This window comes from Vombatus ursinus, unplaced genomic scaffold (genome assembly GCF_900497805.2).
Source record: "Vombatus ursinus unplaced genomic scaffold, bare-nosed wombat genome assembly UNPS02014816.1, whole genome shotgun sequence".
NCBI lineage: Eukaryota > Metazoa > Chordata > Mammalia > Diprotodontia > Vombatidae > Vombatus > Vombatus ursinus.
Window position 1 is genome coordinate 1,354,981 of NW_020954594.1, and position 7,507 is coordinate 1,362,487.

Genomic DNA, 7,507 nt, shown 5'->3' on the forward strand with positions numbered 1-7,507 from the left:
TCTGAGGTCACATTTGAACTCAAGTCCTCCTGACTCCAGAGCCGGTGCTCTATCTACTGCACCTCTTAGCTGCCCCGTCATTCTCTTTAATGAAATTATTAATTGTTTCTATGATTTGTTCTTTAACCCACAATTATTGGTCTATTTCCAAAGATGTTTAGGGGAAAAGGGAAAGAAGCTATATGTTCTAAAATGTTTATAGCAGCATTTTTTTGTGGGAGCAAAGAACTGGAAATTGCAGGGATGCCATCAATTGGGGAATGGCTGAACAAGTTGTGGTATATAATTGCGGTGAAATACTCCTATGCTGTAAGAAATGATGAGCTCGATGACCTTAGAAAAACATGGGAAAGACTTGCACGAAATAATGAAGAGCAAAATGAGCAGAACCAAGAGAATAACGTATACAATAACAGCAATATTGTTTTAAGTCATATTGTGTATTATAAATACCCAAATTAACTATAAAGGACATATGAAGAAAGACCCTATCTGCATCCAGAGAAACAACCAATAATAGAAGTATGCATGAAATAATTTTTACTTATATACATATGTGTATGTGTATATATGTGTATATGTGTGTACATGTATATGTATATATGTAGATATATATATATATCCATCACTAGAGTGAGGGGGAAGAAAAAGAAATTTACATGATAATTTTGTTGTATGTTTGAAAGGAATAGTAAGTTGTGCAAAGTTTATTTGCAGTTTTATGTACAATCATTTTTATTATACTATGTCATGGAAATGCTTATTTTATTTCACAAATTTTAATAAAAGAGCATACTGCTGGGAAGTAAGGTGTGAGATGACTGTAAAGGTAGTGGGGGCTAGATATGGAGGGTTTTTAATATCAAACAGAGCATTTTGTATTTTCTCCTGGAGGCAACAGAAGAAGACACTGGAGTTTATTGAATTGGATCTATGTGTGTGCATATAGGGTGTATGTAAGTGTGTGTGTGTGTGTGTGTGTGTGTGTGTGTGTGTGAGAGAGAGAGAGAGAGAGAGAGAGAGGAAGAAGAAGAAGAAGAAAGAAAGAAATGGTCAGACATATGCTTTAGGAAAATCACTTTAGTAGCTGAATGAAGGATGGATCAGAGTTAGGGGAGAGGCTTGGGGCAGGCAGACCCTTCAGCAGCGATTGCAATAGTCCAGTCCTTGTGATGAGGGCCTGCCCCAGAGTGGTGACAGTGTCAGAGGAGAGAAGGGAGTATATTGGAGAGATGATGCAAAGGTGAAATGGACAGGCCTTGGCAACAGCTTGGATGGGGGGGGGGGTGAAAAATAGTGAGGAATCCAGGATGATTCCTAGGTTGGGAGCCTGAGGGACTAGAAGAATGGTGTTGCCCCCTTCAGTAATAGGGAAGGTGTGGGGGAGGGTTTAGGGGAAAGATAATGTGTTCTGTTTTGTGCATGTTTAGTTTAAGATGTCTACTGGACATCTAGTTCAAGATGTTGGAAAGACAGTTGGCATGTGAAATTGTAGATCAGTAGAGAAGGAAAGGTAGATTTGAGAATCATCAGCACAGAGATGGCAATAAAATCCATGGAAGCTAATGAGATCACGAAGTGAAGTAGTATAGAGGGAAAAGGGAGGAGGACCTAGGCCAAAAACCTGAGGGACATCTTGGTTAGGGGAGGAGCCAGCAAAAGAGATTCAGAAAGATTGATCAGAGAGATAGGAGGAAATCTAGGAGAAAGTGGTATCCTGAAATTCTAGAGAGAAGAGAGTATCAAGGAGGAGAGAGTGATCAACAATGTCAAAGGCTGCAGAGAGGTCAAGAGGAATGAGGATTGAGGAAAGGTATAAGAAGACTGGAAAGGTAGGAAAGGGCCAGGTAATAAAGGGCTTTCAATGCCAAAGAGGATTTTATATTTGGTTGTGCAGGTCATAGGGAGCCTTTGGAGTTAAATGATTGTAGGAGTTGGAGATGGTCAGATCTGAACTTCGGGAAGATGAATTTGGCCCTGAGAATAGGATGGACTAGATCAAAGAGAGACTTGAGGCAGGCAAACCAACCTTTGCAATAGTAAGGGCGAGAAGTGAAGTGACGAAGTGTCTGACCCAGGTGACAACAGTGTCAGAAGACAGAAGGAAGCATATGGGAAAGCTATTATAAATATAGAATTGATTTAGAAAAACAATAATAATAATAGCTGAAATTTAAGGTTTACAGAGTATTTTACTTATGTTATATTTGATCCTCCAACAATCCTGTGAAGTAGGTGCTATTATTATGTCCACTTTACAGAAAAAGAAACTGAGGCTGAGAGAGTTAAGTGATTTCAAGGTCACACAGCTAGCAAATTTCAGAGGCAGGATTTGAACTCGAGTCTTTCTGATTCCAAGTCTACCATTTTATACCCTGTGCTACCTTATCACAAATAACCTTTAGGACTGATTAAAGATTATAACATTACGGTTACTTCTTTGTGTTAAAATGGGTAAATATGAAAGAATTGGTCTTTTTTTTTCTGTGCTAAGAAATTCAGGGAAAATCTAGTACTTTTTTTTTCTTCTGACAAATGAATGTTTAGGGGCAGCTAGGTGGCGCAATGGATAGAGCACAGGACCTGAGGTCAAATGTGACCTCGGACACTTACTAGCTGTGTGACTCTGGGCAAGTCACTTAACCCTCATTGCCTCAAAAAAAAAAATTTATCATGAAGATATAGCAAGATTATAAGTACAAATTCCCCCCCCAAGATCAAATTTCCCCCTTGCTAATTTTTTTTTGCCATTACATTATTTCCTTTTTTTTTAAGTTTTTTTTTTTTTTTGCAGTTGGGGTTAAATGACTTGCCCAGGGTCACACAGCTAGTGAGTGTCAAGTGTTTGGTCTGAGGCCGGATCTGAACTCAGGTCCTCCTGACTTCAGGGCCAGTGCCCTATCCACTGTACCACCTAGCTACCCTTCTTTTTTTTTTTTTTAAAGTAAATACTATTTTATTTTTTCCTATTACATGTGTGGATAGTTTTCAATATTAATTTTGTATAAGATTTTGAGTTCTACATTTTTCTTCCTCCCTCCCTTCCTCCTACTTCCTCTCCTTCCCTTCCATCCCTCCTTCCCAAGATGGCAAGCAATCTGATATAAGTTATACATGTAGCACTTTTTATTACTCTATGAAATAGGATTAGAAGGGACACTAGTGATCATCCGGTTCAACTCCCTGGTTGGAATGAAGAAACTGAGGCTCATTGCTGGTCACAGGCAGTAACCAGGCCTTAAACTCAGCTTTTTTTTTTTTAAATTTTAACTCCAAATCCAATGTTCTTTCTATGGCACCACACCATCCCCTTGTGTAGAGTGTATCTCCCCACTTTCATCAATAGTTGTGCTTGTTGAAGACTCCCTGGTACAAATATGGTGGTAGTAGAAAGAGCGCTGGAATGGGGGTTAAGAAAACCTTCATTCAGATCTTCACTAGGCCACTCACAGGTCTACAGAGCCATTGTGCTGACCATGTTGTTGCATGCCTGTGAAACCTGGACAGTACACCAGCACCACACCAGGAAACTGAATGGCTTCCATTTAAATTATCTTAGGAAGATTCTAAAGATTACCTGGCAGGACAAGAAACCAGACACTGAGGTCCTTTCTCAAACTAAACTGCCAAGCATTCAAACTCTACTGCAGAGAGGGCAACTGTGATGGGTAGGTCTTGTTCCAATGAAAAACACATACTTGCCAAAAAGACTCTTTTATGGAGAATTCACACAGGGCAAGTGCTCACATGACAAAAGAAGCGATACAAGGATACTATCAAGGTTTCTCGTAAGAACTTTGGAATTGATTGTGTGACATGGGAAATACTGGCACAGGATCACCCAGTACAAGCGCCCTCATCTCTGAATCTCCACCCTCATCAGAGAAGGTGCTATGTTCTATGAGCAAAGTAGAATTGAAGTAGCTCAAAAGAAATACAAGATGCACAAAATTAGAGAATCCACCCCAAATGTTCACATGGACTATATGTGCCAGACCTGTGGTAGAGCATTCCAAGCTTGTATTGGTCTGATCAGCCACAGTCAGACTCATTATAACTTGACTCTAACACAGTGATGTCATTTGGTCCTCTTCAAGAACAAAGGACAGCAACCAGGCCCCTCACTCAATTCCTGTATGAAGCAAATCATGACAGCTTGCAGGGCTTGATTTCCTGAAGGTATAAGATTAGATTAATGTCATTTCCAGTTTGGGAATAGGGATTATTTAATTTTTTTGGTCTTTTTCTCCCCAGTGCCTGGCACATAGTTGGCCCTTTTGAATGATAATATTCTATGAGTTTTGGCCTATTAATGGAAAAAAAAAGTTCTTGGCCCAGAGAAAGTGGTCTAATCTAGGTCATACAGCAAGGAACTGGTAAAGCTGAGATTTGGTATTCTTCCTTTCTTCTCTCTTTCCCTTCCCTCCCCTCCTCTAAAATCCCAGTGTTCTTTCTATTATACTAAACTTCTCAAGTTTATCAGGGTTCATATGGTGATCCAAAAAAGACGTGTGTGTATGTGGTGATGGCGGTTGGAGAGGTGAAGTTGTTTGGTAATGGAGGACTGGTGGCTAGAAACATGGAGGGCATTCTAATTAAGGATGGAAATGGGGAGGAGAGAGTTCTGATGGGACTTAAATTACAGTGGAGTAAATTTTTTTTGAGGATGAGAAAATAGTGGTTTACTTTCCTACAATGGTGGGAGGGTGGTTAGATAGAGGTAAAGGGCCTGATTGGTTGACTTTATCAGTTTTATTAATGTTGCTTTAGGTTAGTCCTTTGTCCACCAGATGGCAGTGTCTGTTTGCAATAGGAAGTCTAGTAGGAAATGCTGCAATGTCCATCCCTTCCTCTCCCCCCCCATTTAAGAACTGCAGATTGACATTTGTTTTTTAATTATAAATTTAAAGACAATCAATAAAAGCAAATAATCAAATAAACAGACACAATACATGCATGAGATGCATCAATTAACAAGCTGAAACTAAACAGGCAAACATTGCTTTTGTTATATTTTCTCTTCCAGGCTTTTCTGGCTATCTCTGGCTGGCCTTTCTAGTTTTTATATAGTTGTAGTCATAGTTATAATCACAGAGGCAGCAAAGCATTGTGGATAGAGAACTGGCCTCAAGAGTCAGGGAACCATGGGTTCAAATTCCACCTCTGACACCTACTGACGGGATTCTAGACAAGTAATCTAAATTCTCACTCCCTCAGGCAACTCTCTAAACCCTCGCCCCTTTCTCCCCCTTCCCCAAGTTGCAGAGACTTCTGAATTGGAAGTTCTTTACCCAGAGTTCTATCCACTAATGAAATCAGTGTCTACCCAGTGAAAAAAAATTAAAATGGTTGTATTTGATGTGTTGTGTACTACGGTTCTACTGATTTTGCTTCACAGAAGATTCTCATTTCAATGAGGCTCTAATCGGAATGTAATTATGCTGTTCAAGGAACTCAATTCCGAACATACGCAAGGCATAGCATGTGGCATGTTAATAATGAATGGGCAAGAAATAAGTATGTCCAGCTGCTTCCAAAACATAGAACTGAAAAGAATAATCATAGTGGTAACAACAGCAACAATATCTAAATAAATATAGTGCTTTAAGGTTTGCATAGAACTTTATTATCTCATTTTGTCCTCACAATGATCCTGGGTGGTAGGTGCAGAAGAAACCTTAAAGCTCATTAGTTCTATGACTTCATTTTAGACATGAGGAAACAGTCTCACAGAGGTCAGATGACTTGCCCAAGCCCACACAGTTGCAAGGGAAATCATCAGGTACGGGATATGTCTGGCAGTTCAGAAAACGAATCCTGAAACTAGTTCTTGATGGGGCTGCTGTCTGATCTGGGGCTTTTGGCTTGGCCCTGTTGCTGTTCAGCTGTTACAGTTGTGTATGACTCTCTGTGACTCCATTTTGAGGTTTTCTTGGCAAAGATACTGACATGGTTTACCATTTCCTTTTCCAGTTCATCTTATAGATGAGGAAAGTGAGGCAAATAGGGTTAGGTGACTTGTCCAGGGTCACACATTTAGGATGCGTCTGAGGCCAGATTTGAACTAAGCAAGATACCTTTCCTGAATCTAAGCCCAATGCATCACTAGGCACATGATAATATTGGTTTCAAAGCAATCCTATGGACCATAGGATCATAATTTTGGAGCTGGAAGGAATGACAGAAGTCATCTACTCTAGCACCCTCATTTTACAGATAAAGGAAGCAAGACCCAGAGCGGTGAGGGGATTTGCCCAAGGCCACACAGTTAATTGGCCCATCTGGGATTCAAACCCAGGTACTTTGACTCTAAACCCAGCATGCTTTCTAATGCAACACACGGCTCATTGAAGACATACTGCCCAAATGAGGGCAGTGTGGAAAACGAGAAAAGCTAAGCCAAACAACGTGGAAATAGGATTGAACCAGCTGCATCCTTAAGAGTCCGAACTCAGTCTTCTCCACTTCTCTCTTCTTCCCCTCCCCCCTTCTCTTACCCCTCCCCACCTCTTTTCCCCTAGGTTAGGAGTTTATAACCTCTGTGTGTGTGTGTGTGTGTGCGTGTGTGTGTGTGTGTGTGTGTGTGTGTGTGGACCCCTTTGGCATTCTGGTGAAGCCCATGGATCTCTTTTCAGAGTAATGTTTTTAAATGCATAAAATAAAATGCATAGAATCACAAAGGAAACCAAAGGTTGGTGAAAATAAAGATTTTTTTTTTTCTCATCTAAGTTCATGAATCCCCAGAATCTCTTCATGGATGCCAGCAACTGACTGGTTTAAGATTGAAAAAGGAGTATGATAAGGCTGTATAGTTTCACCTTGTTTGTTTAACTTATATGCTGAGTACATTATGTGAAAAGCCAGGCTGGATGAGTCAAAAGCAGGAATTAAGGTTGCTGGGAGAAATATCAACAATCTCAACTATGCATATGATATCACTCTGATGGCAGAAATTGAAGAAGAATTAAGAAGCCTCTTGATTAAAGGTGAAAGAAGGGAGTGTAAAAGTTGGTTTGCAGCTTAACATAAAAAAAAAAAAATACAAAAACAAAACCTAAGATCTTGGCATCTGGCCCCATTGGTGGTGGCAGTCATTTTTCAGTCATGTCTGACTCTTTGTGACCCCCATGTGGAATTTTCTTGGCAAAGATACTGGCGTGGTGATGAAATATTATCTGCTATATGAAATAATGAGCTTGATGATTTTAGAAAAACATGGAAAGACTTGCATGAAATAATGAAGAGCAAAATGAGCAGAACCAAGAGCACATTGTATACAGTAACGGCAACGTTATTTTAAGAACAGCTTTGAGTGACCAAGTCATTCTATTAAAAATGCCCAAATTAATTGTGAAGGTCCTATGAAGGAAGATGCTGTTTGTATCCAGAGAAAGCACTGACCACACACACATATATACACATGCACACACACACACACACGTATATATTTGGATCTAATGGTAGCCATCTCTAGAGTGAGGTGGGGAGAAGGGGAAAAAAAGAAAGT